We start from the raw sequence: 17,175 nt of genomic DNA on the forward strand, positions 1-17,175 counted from the left end.
AGCCCCACTTGGTAGCGCTTTACTTTAAAAAAAGGAAAAGCGAGTCCAAATACGTTCATATTTACTTGTAGGGGGGAGCATACATGCACGCAGTTAGAGAAATAAATATATAACTAATACTTGTGGGGATGGGAAAAAATACTCTATACTTTTTTTTTTTAAAAGATTACATTTATTTATTCATGACACAGAGAGAGAGGCAGAGACACAGAGGGAGAAGCAGGCTCCATGCACCGGGAGCCCGACGTGGGACTCGATCCCGGGTCTCCAGGATCACGCCCTGGGCCAAAGGCAGGCGCCAAACCGCTGCGCCACCCAGGGATCCCAAAAAATATTTATTTAAAAGATTTTGTTTACTCATGAGACGGGGGGGCGGGCGGCAGAGACACAGGCAGGAGGAAAAGCAGGTTCCATGCAGGACTCGATCCTGGGTCTCCAGGATCATGCCCTGGGCCAAAGGCAGGCGCTAAACCGCTGAGCCACCTGGGCTGCCCTATATTAAGAAAATTAACACTGGAGCACCTCGCTGGCTCAGTCGGCAGAGCATGCGATTCTCGATCCCTGGGGTTGTAAATCTGAGCCCCATGTTGGTTGTAGAGATTACTTAAAAATAAAATATTTTTAAAAAGGAAAGAAAAGTAACATTAATTTGAAGGGGAACTATGTCAACTTCAAATGTCTGAATAACTGAGGCAAAAGATTCTTTCAATTACCCAAATGACGGTCTATATTCCCCACAAATAAAGTAAATGTAAAAGCACCTTTTTTTGGTAAGATTTTATGTTGTGCCCAAGATCACGTATCCGAGAAACCACCAAGGAGCCGACACCCATGCAAGCGCACAAGGGTTTATTTGCAAGCCCGAGCTTGGGTCCAAGTATACCCGACACAGCAGAGCAGGGACTTGGACCCCAAGGCTAAGAGGCATAGCAGTTTTTTGTTGTTTTTTTTCTTTTTTAAGATTTATTTATTTATTTATGATAGACACACATACACACACACAGAGGCAGAGACACAGGAGGAGGGAGAAGCAGGTTCCCTGTAGGGAGCTTGATGCAGCACTTGATCCCAGGACCCTGGGATTACGACCTAAGCCAAAGGCAGGCTCTCAACCACTGAGCCACCCAGGAGTCCCAGTGTAAAAGCACTTTTTGAGAAATCCAAAAGTTATACATATCCCCTCTTTCCACCACTACCACCCCCCAGCCCCCACCACACACACACACACACACACACACAAACACACACAATCCCAGAGCAGAAGTTCTGAGGGTTTGAACCTCAGTTTCATCATTTACTACTTGGTGACCTTTAACTGTGGTTCAGTTTTCTCAGTATTAATAACATTATCTACTGGATAGGGTTATGAGGATTAAATTATAGTACTGAATGTGACGTGTTACCATCCGTATAATTTTTAGAATGTTTGACCCTTTGAGAAAATTTGTAAAGGCTTTGGTAAGTCATTGTGAGGCCTGTGAATATAACTACCACAGTTGGGGGACACCTGGGTGGCTCAGCGGTTGAGTGTCTGCCTTTGGCTCAGGGTGTGATCCCGTTCTGGGGATGGAGTTCTGCGTTGGGCTCCCTGTGAGGAGTCTGCTTCTCCCTCTGCCTGTGTCTCTGCCTCTCTCTGTGTCTCTCATGAATAAATAAATAATGTCTTAAACACACACACACACACACACACACACACACACAGTTGTAAAGCGCTGTGTATCATTGTCAAAGACTAATTGTCCCTTTTGTTTATATGTGGGGAATACTAGAAATATATTTTCCATAGCAATTTCACCAGAGATATAAAGATAGCTTTCCAATAGACCATGTCATTAACACTCTTAAAACAGTTTAATGTTTGTTTTAAATATTTTATTTTTAAGTAATCTCTACACCCAACATGGGGCTTGAACTCACAACGCTGAGATCAAGAGTTGCATGCTCCACTGACTGAGCCAGTCTGACACCCCAAAAGTTTAATGTTTTTAAAAGTGAACAGTACTAAAGAAAAAAAGTAGACTATTAAAGAGCAAAGATTGAGTATGGAGTGTAAAAGTTTTTCTGGCAGGCCGAGAACCCACCCAGTACAGAGATGAGGTTTGAAAAGAGAGGAATAGAGTACATCTTTTATTTTTTATTTTTTATTTTTGAGTACATCTTTTATAACCAAAAGACCATAAACTATTTCTATCTCACATTTAAAAAGTGAAGTTTCGGGTTCTTGTTGATTGGTGTTATTTGCCTTTAACCCTTAGTTGAGTGCTGGTCTGGCTGGTGGTACAGGTCTGCTGTGTATTTGAGGACTACATCTCAAGATTGTGGCTTCTATTTGTCCCTTGGCTGGTATGTGACATGCCTGAGTTGGGGTCATATCATACCAAACCAGGTCTACAATCAGCATTAGCAATTGCAGTAGCCAGGTCAGGAATAATAAATTCAGATCGGATACAGTTACAAATAACAGAAAAAAACTGAATAAACTAAAACAGCAATAAGCAAAATAGAGACCTTATTTGTTTTTCACGTATAAGAAATCTGGAGGTAATAAATCCCCTGTTGGTAAGACGTTCCATGGTGTTAGGAATCCAGGCGCCTGTCTTCTTGTTTTGCCATGTAAGCATCTCATTCTCAAGTTCACCTCATTGTCTAAGATGGCTTCTAGAACTCTAACCTCTAACTGCATTCCAATCAGCAACAAAGAGGAAGAAACAGCACATTTTAAGAACATTTCCCAGAAGTTGCATACAATTCTGTTTACACCTCATTATGCAGAATGTAATCACATGGCCACACACAGCTGCAAAGGAGACTGGGAATATAGTCTTTATTGTTAGTGGCCATGGCCCAGTAAAAATTCAGCATTTCTGTTACTGTGGAAGGGGTAAAAAGATGTTGACGGACATAGCCAACTGCCTCAAAAAACAAAATAGAAATAATAAACTAATACATTAATTCTTCAAATCTACAATTTTGGAGTATTTCCAAAAATATTGAGAACATGAATACCTAGTACTTTCACAATAATGCACACAAGCAGTTCTCAACATAAGACTATTATATCACTGTGCATTGTGTTATGCCTTTTGGAATCTTTCCTAGAATAAATTCTTAAACCATATTATCAGCTCTACTAAGAACTAAAAGCCTGACATGATCAAATCACTCTATTGCTCTGAGTCAATTTGCTCTTTTTTTTAATACAAAAGGTATTAAATTAATCTATTAATTTTTGTAATAAAAAAGGTGTGGATTAGATGATCCCCACCATACTGTTTTATTTATTTTTTAAAAGATTTTATTTATTTTTTCATGATTAAGCTTAAATGATTAAAAATGATTAAGCTTCAGTAAAGAAACTGATCTACTTGACTCAGACTGTGTTGTTAGGAAGAATGAAAAACAAGATTAGGATAGCTGTTTTGAGCAGAGGAGTCTCATTATGGTTTCTTTTCTTTTCTTTTCTTCTTCTTCTTCTTTTTTTTTTTTTTTTTTTGGATAGCCCCTAAAGGTTTTAAGTATTATTTTTATATAATTTTGATACCTATAAAATAATATATGTAATATTTATGTATGTGATAAAGCATAACAATAGAATACACACACTTGATAGCATCCAATCTAAGAATTATTCCTAGCTCTATGTTTATCCCTTCTCCCATTCCCCTGAATCTCCCATCCCACTGAGAGCACCACTATCCTAAGTTTTGTATTTATCAATCCTTTAAAAACTAGTTTTATGTGGCACCTGGGTGGCTTAGTGGTTGAGCATCTGCCTTTGGCTCAGGTCATGATCCCAGAGATCTGGGATCGAGTCCTGTATCAGGCTTCCCACAGGGAGCCTGCTTCTCCCTCTACCTGTCTCTGCTTCTCTCTCTGTGTCTCTCATGAATAAATAGATAAAATCTTTTTAAAAAAAACTAGTTTTACTATATATATGTGGGCCTGAAAATATAAGCAATATGTTATTTAATATTGCTTCTTTTTTAGCTTTATGCAAATAGTATTAAAATGTATATAATCTGCTGAGGCTCACTTTTCTCTCTCCATATTTTGTTCTGTGATTTTTTTCCATGCTGTTTTACACAACTGTAGTTTAGACATTTTTCACTGCTGTGAAAATTATTATTCTATTTATCTATTATTCTATTTATGTAGTTTAGACATTTTTCGCTGCTGTGAAAATTATTATTCTATTATTGGATGTGCCATAATTTACTTAACCATTTTCTTATAAGTAAACATTTGGAATGGTTTGAGGGCTTTGCAACTATGAACCATGCTTCCATTAAGCATTCTTATATGGTATTTTACATATGCATTCTTTTTTTTTTTTTTACTTATTTATGATAGTCACACAGAGAGAGAGAGAGAGGCAGAGAAGCAGGCTCCATGCACCGGGAGCCTGACGTGGGATTCGATCCCGGGTCTCCAGGATCGTGCCCTGGGCCAAAGGCAGGCGCCAAACCGCTGCGCCACCAAGGGATCCCCTACATATGCATTCTTAAATGTGTATTGTTACGTATGCATTGATTGTTATATGTATATTGATTTATATGCATATATAAATCAAATGAGTAAAGACTTTAGAATAGACAGATGGAATGAGATCCAAATCATAGAGGGAAGAGATAGCCTTTGATGGGAAGACACAGCACATCTCTCCATTCTAATATGAAGGGTGAAAAGTTTCAATGTAGGTGTGTTATTAGGTTTATGATAGAAAGTTAAGGATCAGAGAGGATGACTGGGTCACTCCATGGTCATAGTTTTCCCAGGTAAGGTAAGTGCAATGGAAAGAAAAGGGACAAAGAACTTGAAGTATTTGCAGGAGGTGATGGACCTTGGAATCTGCACTCAATGGAGTAATGACAGGAGAAGACTGGGTGAAGACAGAGGCTTAAAGGAAGCTGAGCTCTGGATGGTGCCTCAGGTTGTTTCCAGAAGAGCTCTTGAGCAAGTCAGCCCATTGTGGTTAAAGAGTAGTGTTCTAAATTTGTGATATTGAAGGCTGTACCATGCAGAGGCCCAAAGGATCAAGTGAGTCTCCGTACTCCTCAAAGGCCAAGTCAACTGATTCAAATCCATATCTCCTCCACTGCCTGTGGAAGTTGAAGGCCCTCTCAAGATTTTTTTTAAAGATTTTACTTATTTATTCATAAGAGACACACAGAGAGAGGCAGAGACATAGGCAGAGGGAGAAGCAGGCTCCCTGCAGGGAGCCGGATGCAGGACTCCATCCCAGGACCCAGGATCACTACCTGAGCCAAAGGCAGATGGCTCAACCACTGACCCACTCAGGTGCCCCCCTCCCTAGATTTTTGTAAATACCCAGTGAGACCTAGGTCCTCAGGGTCATCTGGGCCTCCAAGTCCCTGAATCTCACATATTATTTATGTTCTGAACCATTTCAACTTAGAACCTTTCTCCAGTTCCAACAGTAAAAGTTACTCATTTAGTAGATGTAGACAGTCTATAGGGTTCCTGAAGAGAGGGTTACATCAAATCTAGCAAAACTCTTATCTCCATACCACCTTCCCCACTTTCTCTCTCCTTCCCATCTCCATCTGTGTTCTATCTTCTTAAGCTTGAGACCAACTGACACCTTCAGGATAGGAGTAGGAGGCAGTGTATGTGGGTGCTCACAAGTTCAAGCACTTATTAAAATACATCATTCCCCACTGTACAACAAAATGCAAAAGAATGAAACTGGATCATTTTCTTACTCTATACATAAAAATAAATTCAAAATGGATTAAAGGCCTAAAGGTGAGACAGGAAACCATTAAAACACTAGAGGAGAACACAGGCAGCAACCTCTTTGACATCAGCCAAGCAATTTCTTACTAGATATGTCTCCTGAGGCAAAGGGAACAAAAGTAAAAATAAACTATTGGGCTTTCATCCAAATAAAGTCTGCACAGCAAAGGAAACAATAAACAAAACTAAAAGGCAGTCTATGGAATGGGAAAAGATATTTACAAATTATATATCTGATGAAGGGTTAGTGATCCAAAAAATATGTAAAGAACTTACAAAACCCAAACACCCAAAAAACAAATAATCCAGTTAAACAATGGGCAGAAGACATGAATAGACATTTTTCCAAAGAAGACATCCAGATGGCTAACAGACACATGAAAAAGATCTGAACATTATTCATTATCAGGAAAATGCAAGTCAAAATACAATAAGATATGACCTCACCCCAGTCAGAATTACTAAAATTAATAGCACAGGAAACAACAGGTGTTGGGGAGGATGTGGAGAAAGGGGAACCCTTGTGCACTGTTGATGGGAATGCAAACTGGTACAGCCAATCTGGAAAACAGTACACAGATTCCTCAAAAAGTTAAAAATAGAACTATCCTACAATCCAGCATTTGTACTACTAGGTACTTACCCGAAGGATACAAAAATACTAATTTGAAGAGATACATGCACCTCAATGCAGCATGATCAACAATAGCCAAATTATGGAAACAGTCCAAATGTCTGTCAACTGATGAATGGATAAAGAAGATATGGGAAACATATATATATATATATATATATATATATATAATGGAATATATATATAATGGAATATTACTTGGCAATTAAAAATAATGAAATCTTGCCATTTGCAACAATGTGGATGGAGCTAGAGAGAATTATGCTATGCAAATTATGCTCTGAGCTAATTATGCTATTATGAGAAGTAAGTCAGAGAAAGACAAATACCATATGATTTCCCTCATATGTAGAGTTTAAGAAACCAAATAAACATGGGGAAAAAGAGAGGCAAACCAAGAAACAGACTCTCAACTCTAGAGAACAAATTGATGGTGACCAGAGGGGAGGTGGTTGGAGTGGATAGGTTAAATAGGTGATGGAGATTAAGGAAGGCACTTGTGATGAGCACTGGGTGTTGTATATAATGTTGAATCACTAAATTCTACACCTGAAACTATTATTATACTATATGTTAACTAACTGGAATTTAAATAAAGACTTGGAGGAAGGGCAGCCCCCATGGCCCAGCAGTTTAGCGCCGCCTTCAGCCTGGGGTATGATCCTGGAGGCCTGGGATCAAGTCCCACGTCAAGCTCCCTGCATGGAGCCTGCTTCTCCCTCTGCCTGTGTCTCTGCCTCCCTCTCTCTCTGTGTCTGTCATGAATAAATAAATAAAACCTTAAAAAAAAAACTTGGAGGAAAAAATACAGAATTTCCCAACAAGTAAACTTCTCTCCCCAAGAGGACATTAATTCTATCCATTAAGGTAGTAAAATGTTCTTCACCTCCACCCAAATAGAACTTAATGGAAATGAAAATGAAGAGTGATCAGAAAGTCTTCCCAAGGTGAGGCAGAATAGAAGCAAGCACTCAGCAGTCTATGTGATTTTCATGTCTAATGTTTTCCAGTTATTTCTTCTGTGTTCCCAATAGTAAGATATTTTGCAATTCCGAAAAATATTTGAAAAAAACAACAGGTTATTTTTGACTCTTCTATAATTTTAAAATATTTTATGATCAGATGCCTTCTAGAAGCACTCTCACCAGGTGAGGGAGCTGAGGAGCTGTTCCTTAAGCATTTTCATGAGCAAGGAACACATTTTAAAAATTCAAAGTTTAAGAGGTGTTATTCAAAACATGGAAGAAAATTTCCCTAAGTGCATTCAAATAGCAAAAGTATCTTAGAGAGAACACAAATGAACTACAAAAAAAAAAAAAAATCAATAAATTATACATCATCAAAACAAAACATTTGCTCTTCAAAGAAAATGAAAAGACAAACAGGGAAGGAGGGAGAAAATGGCTGCAAAACATGTATTCAACAAAGGACTTGCATACTGTATAGCATACATAAAGAATGCTTACAAGTCAACAATAAAACGAGCAACCCAATTCACAAAGGGCAAAAGACACTCATCCCCTTTCCCAAAGAAAATATATGGATGTTAAATAAGCACATAAATGAGATGCTCAGGATCACTAGCCAGTAGGGAAATGCAATTAAAACAATGACTAGAGAGGCACCAGGGTAGCTTAGCTGGTTGAATGTCCGACTCTTGATTTCAGCTCAGGTCATGAACTCAGGATTTTGAGATTCAGCCCCCCATTGGCTGAGCCCTGAGTGTGGAGCCTGCTTGAGATTCTCTTTCCTTCTGCCCCCACCCTCGCGCCCTCCCTCTCTAAAATACAAAACAAAACAAAACATCCCACACACAATGAGATAAGACTATGCATTCACTAGAATGGCTAAAACTTGAAAAGACTGATCATACAGATATTGACAAAGATGTGGAACAACTAGAACTCTCCTCCACGGCTGATGGGAAATGACAAATAGTTTAAATATTTTGGAAAGTAATAGGAAATTTCTTAAAAAGTTAAATATACACCTACAGTATGACCCAGCCATTTTACTCATAGGTATCTATCCAAGAGAAATGAAAAATACCCATGTAAAGACTTAGATACAGATGTTCCTAGCAGCTGTATCTGGAATAGCCAAAAAAACTTAAAACAACACAAATGTCCATCAAAAGGTTGAATAGAGGGCACCTGAGTGGCTTATTGGTTGAGCATCTGCCTTTGGCTCAGGTTGTGATCCTGGGGTCCTGGGATGGAGTTCCACATCAGGCTTCCTGCAGGGAGCCTGCTTCTCCCTCTGCCTGTGTCTCTGCCTCTCTCTCTGTTTCTCAAATAAATAAATAAAATCTAAAAAATAAATAATAAAAATAAAAAAGGAAGGAAAACAAATTGTGGTATATCCATTAAATGGCACAATACTTAGCCATCAATAAACTACTGATACACATGACAACTTGAGTGAACCCAGCAATTATGACGAGTGAAAGAAGCCAGATGTACAATTTATTTTTTTTTAATTTTTTTTAAAATTTTTATTTATTTATGATAGTCACAGAGAGAGAGAGAGAGGCAGAGACACAGGCAGAGGGAGAAGCAGGCTCCATGCACCGGGAGCCCGACGTGGGACTCGATCCCGGGTCTCCAGGATCGCACCCTGGGCCAAAGGCAGGCGCGAAACCGCTGCGCCACCCAGGGATCCCCAGATGTACAATTTATATAAAATTCTGGAAAATGCAAACTATACTAGGGCAATGGGCAGACGAGGAAAGAGTCCTAAAGGGGCAAAGGCAACTACGAGGGGATGATGGGTATGTTCATTTATCTTGATTGTACTGATTGCTTCTCCACATTCGACAAAAGTGTTCAAATTTTATACTTTTTTTTTAAAGATTTATTTATTTGAGATACAGAGAGCACGCATGAATGAGGGAGGGCAAAGGGAGAGGCAGAAAGAAAGAAGCAGACTCTCCCTGCTGAGCGTGAAGTCCCACATGGGGCTCCATCTCAGGACCCTGAGATCATGATCTGAGCAAAAACCAAGAGTTGGATGCTTAAGCAACTGAACCACCCAGGCATCCCCAAATTTTATACTTTCAATGTGTGCCATGTGTCTTATGTGATAATGTCCCAATAGATCTGTAAAAAGGATTCAAAGTATAAGAGATGTTCTTAAAATATAGAAGAAAATACTCTCAATAGTATTTAAACTGATTTCATTATACTCACTGACTTCCCAGTTTACGAGGGTATATAGCACTGCATTCCTCTCACTTTACAGGAATTGAATGAGCAACTGCTTTTTTCTCACTTTTAATTTTTTTCCATGAAAAAACAAGCAGAAAAAATGAATAGAAGAAGTCCGACAATTGTTTGGGGGCAGAATTAAAAGAGCCACGTGAATTAGCTGATTATTTAATTTTATAACTGTTCTCTCCAATGGTCTTCAACCCTTCAAGGTGAGAATGCTTCTTTTTTGTTTACATTGCAAACTGGTTAAATGGCTTGAAATAAAACAAAATAATTTCATGTGGAAAGAACCCAGACAGTTTTTATTGCCGACAAGGGCTGAAAAGTCACGACAAGAAATTTTGAGTAGAAGCCTAGGCATATTTTTTCTATAAGAGGGCACCACAGCACATTACAGATGGAGTTTTTTAGAACTTGGTAAGGATTTTTCCTTCTCTAAAATAGTATGATTTAGTAGTTATTTTTGCAAAGACTATAGAAAGACACATGAGGATAGATTCTTTGGTTTCAATGAGCTCTCAGGTAGGTAGCTCAGTGATATGAAAAGAGCCTGGGGCTGTTGAAACAGTAGACATGGATCCTGGCCAATAATTGCTACTGATTTACAGTGTTACCTAAACTTTTCTAGCTACCAGTCTCTCCTATAAAACAGAGATCACACTGGATCATCCTACTTAATCTATGTGCTTCTAGAGATTGTGGACCAGATCTGGTCAGAAAGAAAAGGCAGAGATTTGTTTATTCAACAAATATTTATGGATTGGCTGTATGCCAGGTACAGTTCTCAGAGCCGGTGAAGAGATGGTAAACAGGCAGGTGAATCCCTCTCTTCCATCAGGGAGCCAGGAAATAAGTAAGTAAAAAAAAAAAAAAAAAACAAGGAAAATAGTAAAGAAGAAAGTAAAATGGTAATATGACAGAGAATGACTGGAGGGACAGGGTAGTAAGGATGAAAAAGTGACATTTGCTGAGTCTTATGGCAAGAAGTAGGCAAACAAGCAAAGGACTAAGGTAACAATGGCTCTATGCTGAATGAACAGGAAGTCCAAAGGCCCCAAGGTAGGAACCAGCAGGTGTGTTCAGAAGGAAGAAAGGTCACAGTGGCCAGAGTTTAGTGACTAAGGAGGAAAGTAGGATGAGGTGAGGTGTGAAGAGGGCAGAGCTGGAAAGTTCTGATGAGCATTTTGGAGATGGATCCATTGGTGGACTGTAAGCAGTAAACTAACTTTTGTTTGTTTATTTTTTTTAAGATCTCCTAGCAGCTCTATGAAAAATGGACGATCAGGATGTCAGAGGGAAAGTGGAGATCCAGTTAGGATTCTTATAGGTTTGGGAGGTAGAACTTACAGGCAGGCCCACCCCAGTGTTTGTAGGGCCCAGGGCAAGAGAATAAATGGAGGCTCAATACCAAATGATCACCTATGTAAAAGTTACAGGGGAGATCATTAAATAAAATATGTTCCGGGGATCCCTGGGTGGCGCAGCGGTTTGGCGCCTGCCTTTGGCCCAGGGCGCGATCCTGGAGACCGGGGATCGAGTCCCACATCGGGCTCCCGGTGCATGGAGCCTGCTTCTCCCTCTGCCTGTGTCTCTGCCTCTCTCTCTCAATCTGTGACTATCATAAATAAATAAATTTAAAAAAATGTTCTATCCTCCTATCTTGAAAGATATACTTTCATAACAAGGTGGAGGGCAGCCCCGGTGGCACAGCGGTTTAGCGCCGCCTGCAGCCTGGGGTGTGATCCTGGAGACCTGGGATCGAGTCCCACGTCGGGCTCCCTGCATGGAGCCTGCTTCTCCCTCTGCCTGTGTCTCTGCCTCTCTCTCGCTCTCTCTGAATGTATAAATAAATAAATCTTAAAAAAAAAAAAACCAAGGTGGAAGTCCATGTTGGGATTTGGGATTTAGATTTCCCAGATTCTTGGAATGTCATAATGAAATAGGGGGAGAGCTAGCTGCTGGCCTTCCTTTGTCTGTCTGCTCCCGCTTCTCTTTCCACTTCTAGTTGCACCCCACCCTTCAAAGACTTTTAATCAGAGGATCAGTGGTTGAGCGTCTGCCTTTGGCTCAGGTCAAGATCCCAGGGTTCTGGGATCAAGTCTTTCATTGGGCTCCCCGCAGGGAGCCTGCTTCTCCCTCTGCCTCTGTCTCTGCCTCTCTCTGTGTGTCTCTCATGAATATATAAAATCTAAAAAAAAAAAAAAGAGAAAAAAAAAGACTTTCACTCAGAGGTACAAGGACATCTAGCCCACCAGCCAAACTCTGTCTATACCTTCTTCAAATAGATTCTTGGCCACCCCTTGGGCCTAGGGGAGTCTATGCCTGGGTGCAGTGTACCACCCTGTTCTTAGGAGGATGGGTAGAGGAGAGGCCCCTGCAGGCTCTGGGAGCAAGTTCTGTACTGTTTGGACATGGAATTCTGGAGTCTTGGGTGACTAAAGAATGGTCTAGAAAGTGGGGGGGGGGGCACAGGCCCTATGTAGGCATGATCCCTTGGCCCTGTGGACTCCTCACAACGTGGGAAAGGGTGTGGCCAGACAAGGGCCAGAGTGGAGCCTGTCACACTAGTTTTGTGACAGTTTGGATGTGGGTGGTGCTGGAAAGAAAGGAATCAAGATGGTTACAGGGGGATAAGGGATTGGAATCAAGCGCTTCAGTTTAAATGTTTTGAGTCTGAGGGGCACCTAGGTGGCTCAGTTGATTGAGCACCCAACTCTTGATTTCAGCTCAGATCCTGATCTCAGGGTTGTGAGTTTGAGCCCTGTACTGGGCTCTGCACTGGGCATCAAGTCTGCTAAGATTTTTCTCTCTCTCCCTCTCCCTTTACCCCTCCCCTCCATGCTCTCTCTTTCTCTCTCAAAATAAATAAATCTTTAAAAAAATGTTTTGAGTTTGAGATGTGCATTGATACATCCATGTAGAAGTTCCAAGGGGACTGTGTCTAAAATGCAGGGGGAGAGGTCTAGAGTAACAGTAATAAAATCAGGAGCTCATCAACCTATAGGTGATAGAGCTCACCTAAGCAGGGAGTGCAGACAAGAAATGTACTGTGTCTGTGGCACTATCAACTAATAAATGCTCACCAACAAAATCTGGAAATCCTGAAAAACATAAAATAACAAATAAAATAGTCAAATCTATACTTTTACCTCCAAAAACAAACACTGTTAATATTTTGAGATTATATCCTTTGTCTTCTCTCTTTCAATCTCTGTCACAGATGATTATATACGTATTTTAATAATAAAGTGGTGCTCATTAACATACTCGTATACTTTATTCACTTAGTATTTTCAGAATACTTTCCTATGCCATGACTAGTACTTTTTTAAAGAGAAGTTTTTTTTTTTTAATAATTTGTTTGTTTGAGAGAGAGAGAGAGGATGAGTACACAAGGAGATGGAGGGGCAGATGGAGAGGGAGAGGAAGAGAATCTCAAACAGATTTCCTGCTGAGTGTTGAGCCCAGTGCACTGCTCCATATGGATCTTGATGCAGGACTTGTCATGCAGCTTAACTTCAGGACCCTGAGATCATGACCTGAGCTGAAACTAAAAGTCAGATGCTTAACCGAATGAGCCACCCAGGGACACCGTAAAGAGAGATTTTTAAACTAAAATGAATTTCATCATGAAGATACATCATAAAATCTTCTAGTTTTGCACATTAATTTTTAAGATAATACAATTTTATTTTTTACTTTTTTAACACAGAGAAATACAAAGAAGGAAAGCAAAACTTGTCCATAAGTTTCTCACCTAGGAAATACAAGGTTGATGTTTCTGAAGAAAATAAAGTAGTACATTTACATGGACAGAAAACTCAAGCAGTACAAAAAGGTACACAATAAAAAGTGAAAGTTTTTCTTCCCATTCAGCAAGTCTTTCTAAAGGCAATTATTATTGAGGCAATTACTATTGAGGCTGGCTTAGTTGGTAGGGCATATGACTCTTGATCTTGAGGTCGCAGAGATTACTTAAAAATAAAATCATAAAGAAAATAATAAATAAAGGTAATCACTATTAACAAATTCTTATCATTTCTTCCAAGAAAAAAATTGAATTTAATAAAAGAGCAAGCAAGTTGAATATAAAAGAATAATTAATTTCTGTTTATATCTTGTTATTATGAGTAATGGTGAAACAAACATCCCTTTGTATATAAATCTTTGTGCACATCTCTATTTATTTCCCTAAATTAAATTCTTGAATTTAGACTGTATGCATTATGGACTTTACATGAAATTTCTTTTCTTTTTTTAACAGTTATAAGCTGAGTTTGAATGGTATCTAGATTTGTCATTTTCTAACCTTAGCCTCAAATTCACAGAACCCCAAAAAAGTATGGATCTGTCCAAATATTGAACTTATGCTAAGTAGGATTTGACACCATTTGAAATTGAAGATAAATATCAAAATTAGAGAAAAAGATATTAGATAAAGGAAAAATAATCATATGTCGTCATTTATGGCATTACCAAGATCTTTAATGTCTTTGTAATTGGAGATACTTGAAAATATCACAGCCAGGGCCACTTGTGATTCTCTATCTCAGAGTTGTGGGTTCAAGTCTCACATTGGGTATGGAGCCTACAAAAGAAAGAAAGAAAATATCACAGCCAAACAAACTTACCTGATGACTATTAAACAAAGCTAATTTGGGGGCACCTGGCTCTCGGAGGATAGAGCATGTACTTCTGATCTCAAAATCTTGAGTTCAAGCTCCACATTGGGCAAAGAGCTTACTTTACTTAAACGACAACAATAACTAATTTTACCTATTAGCTATTTGGCTAGATACCAAGACTTTTAAAAGATTGTTGAACTGGGGGATCATTAGACTTGTCCCTGTTCTACTCTGAACTAGCTATAGGACCTTGAAGTATACCACTGAACGCTCTGAGGCGTGTTCCCATTTATAAAAGGGAAAAAATGGGGGTGCTTGGATACCATGACTTTTATGGTCCAGCTAACATTCTAATATGAGCCCCCATTCTCTATATCAGATGCCAGTCTAGGATCTAGTTAATAAAGCTCTATCTATTCAGAGAAAGCATACACAGGAGCAAGGATAAACAGCCATTTGGTTTAGTAGTAATTATAATGACACTATAATGCTATCGTTATAATAACAATAACACTACTTTTATATTATGAAGCTATACAATTAAAACAATCTGGCACATTGCAGAGATTCCTTGCTCCTTGGGAATATATACAACGGCAAAATACATTGCTGTATCAATAATTATAGCTTAAAATATCATAAAACATATGTAACCCCAGGACTACATGTCATGCACAGTTCATTGTTGAAGATGAAACTCTTTTCAGGCAAATTCTCAGCTATCTGTGACCTGCCCTGGCCTTTGAGACAGTGTGAATTATAAAAAGATTGCCAGTCAGGTTAGGATGGTTTTGCCTGTGGAAGCCCTATATCCTCTTATCACAGCTCCCAGATCACTGTAGATCAAATGGTCACTCTCATTTTAATTTCCGGGTTGTAATTTTTGCAAAGCACTTGGTAGGAAAAAGTGATGCAGGGTTTCCTATTGAATAGAAGAAAGCATGAGGAAAAAAAAGGCCAATGACAACAAGCATTCAAATGAATGTCCCAAGAAAGAGATTTGTTTAATCTTAGACCAGGTTTGAGAAAAAGAATATCCGGGATCCTGGGTTGTGATTCCAAAGGAAGTCAAGACTTCCTTTCCACAGCTGCCCTGTAGGAAGCTGGTATGTCCCGAGTATATCTTCTTTCACTCTGCTACCCAAGGGTGAAAAGCAAAGTAGCACATCTCTGAGATGCCAAGTCAGGGTGAGGTCCCTACCCCATTCCCCTCCAAAAAAAGGTGCCGGCCGGATCTGACATCCTGTCTGGTTGAAGCCACATCCTTAGAGAGCAATTACATTGCGTCATTCCTCACCTTGCTGAGGCCTCTTTTCCTTTAAATGGAGGGCAAGTGACCATTAAAAGTGGTTCCCAAAATAACCCAGTGGTCTCATTGCATCCGGAATGTCCGACATCCAGAATTGAGGAAGCGGATGTATCTCCCTTGAAAGGGGAGGGTCGGGTAGCGTTACCCTGTTACCCTTCACACTGTGACCCTTCGCTGCATTACTCAGTAGGAACAGCTGCCAAACTCAGAGCAGCTTAGAAGACAATGGATTATATTTCTTAGTTATTTCTTTAAACCGTTTAAAAATTAGCCCAACCCTGAACAAATGAATTACAGGCAAACAGAGTTAATGTTAGTAAAATTAGCGTTTAACAAAGAATCAGAAGGGCAGCTGGGTGGCTCAGTCTGTTAAGTGTCTACCTTCAGCTCAGGTTGTGATCCCAGGGTCCTGGGATGGAGCCCACCTCAGGCTCCCTCAGCTCAGTGGGGAGCTTGCTTCTCCTTCTCCCTCTGCTACTCCCCCAGCTAGTGCTCTCTCTCTCTCAAATACATACATAAATAATCTTTTTTAAAAAGGATCAGAGTTCACTTAAGACTAAAGAATAGAAAACTGTTGTATTAGAATGAGAAAAAAGTGGAAGATCGAATTTTTTCATGTATTCTATATTCTATTTGCAAAGCCTTGGCATTAATTGTTTTTTCTTTTCTTTCAGAGAGAGAGAGAGAAAGAACGAGAGAGAAAGAGAGGGAGAGCGAGAGAGTGCACTTGTGCCTGAGCCAGGGTAGGAGCCAAGGGAGAGGAGAGAGAGAACTCCAAGCTGACTACCCATGGAGCACAGAGCCCAATGCAGGGTCCCATCGCAGAACGCTGGGATCATGACCTGAGCCCAAATCAAGAGTTGGACACTTAGCTGAGCCACCCAGGTGCCCCAATACCTTGGCATTTCTTACTTTGAATCTCCCAATTGAATTTTTCATTATAAGAGGATAAAAGAGCTTCATTTGTAAGGAACAAATATAGACTTGCCTCTAAAATAAATCTCATAAATTGATAAAGTTCATTGATCCTATAATAGTAACCACATGTGAGTATAGCTAAGATAAATACGAGACTCCATAATGTAAACAGCAGTTATCATTTAGTAGTATATCATGAATGGCTTTTAATTTCCTTTGTATTATTTTCTAGCTTCCCCCCATATAATACACTGGAATTAGTTATATAATTTTTTAAAAACCCACAAAATTTGAAACAAGAAACACAAGATGCTCAGAAGATGTGATATTTTAATGCGATGAAAGGCTTTATTACTTTTTCAATCTAAAAAGCAAAGCAAAACAAAACAAAACACATTTTGGTCAGTCTGACCTATTTTCTGAGAAAAAATGTTTTACTGTGATTTCTTTTTTTTAATCCAGCTTTCTTGAGATACAACTGATAGGTAACATTGTGTTAGTTTGAGGTGTACAGGTGCTGATTTGATACACTTAGGTATTGCAAAAGGATTACCACTGTGGCATTAGCTAACACTTTCATTCTGTCACATAATTACCATTTCTTCTTTGTTATGAGGATATTTAAGATTTCCTCCCTTAGCAACATTCAAGCATATAATATAGTATTTCTAGCTATAACCACCATGCGGTATATTACATCCCTGAAATTTGTTAATTTTATAA

General features: G+C 39.3%; 1 long non-coding RNA gene across 1 annotated transcript; it reads right to left on the minus strand.

Moving 5' to 3' along the window:
• Positions 1–13,269: 13,269 nt before the first annotated feature.
• Positions 13,270–15,647, minus strand: LOC118352959 (uncharacterized). Its single transcript, XR_004810992.2, has 3 exons — positions 15,523–15,647; positions 14,077–14,188; positions 13,270–13,574 (listed from the first exon to the last, which is right to left on the minus strand). It is a non-coding gene; the product is annotated as an uncharacterized LOC118352959 (long non-coding RNA).
• Between the last annotated feature and the right edge of the window lie 1,528 nt (positions 15,648–17,175).

Source organism: Canis lupus, chromosome 30 (assembly GCF_003254725.2).
Source record: "Canis lupus dingo isolate Sandy chromosome 30, ASM325472v2, whole genome shotgun sequence".
Lineage (NCBI taxonomy): Eukaryota > Metazoa > Chordata > Mammalia > Carnivora > Canidae > Canis > Canis lupus.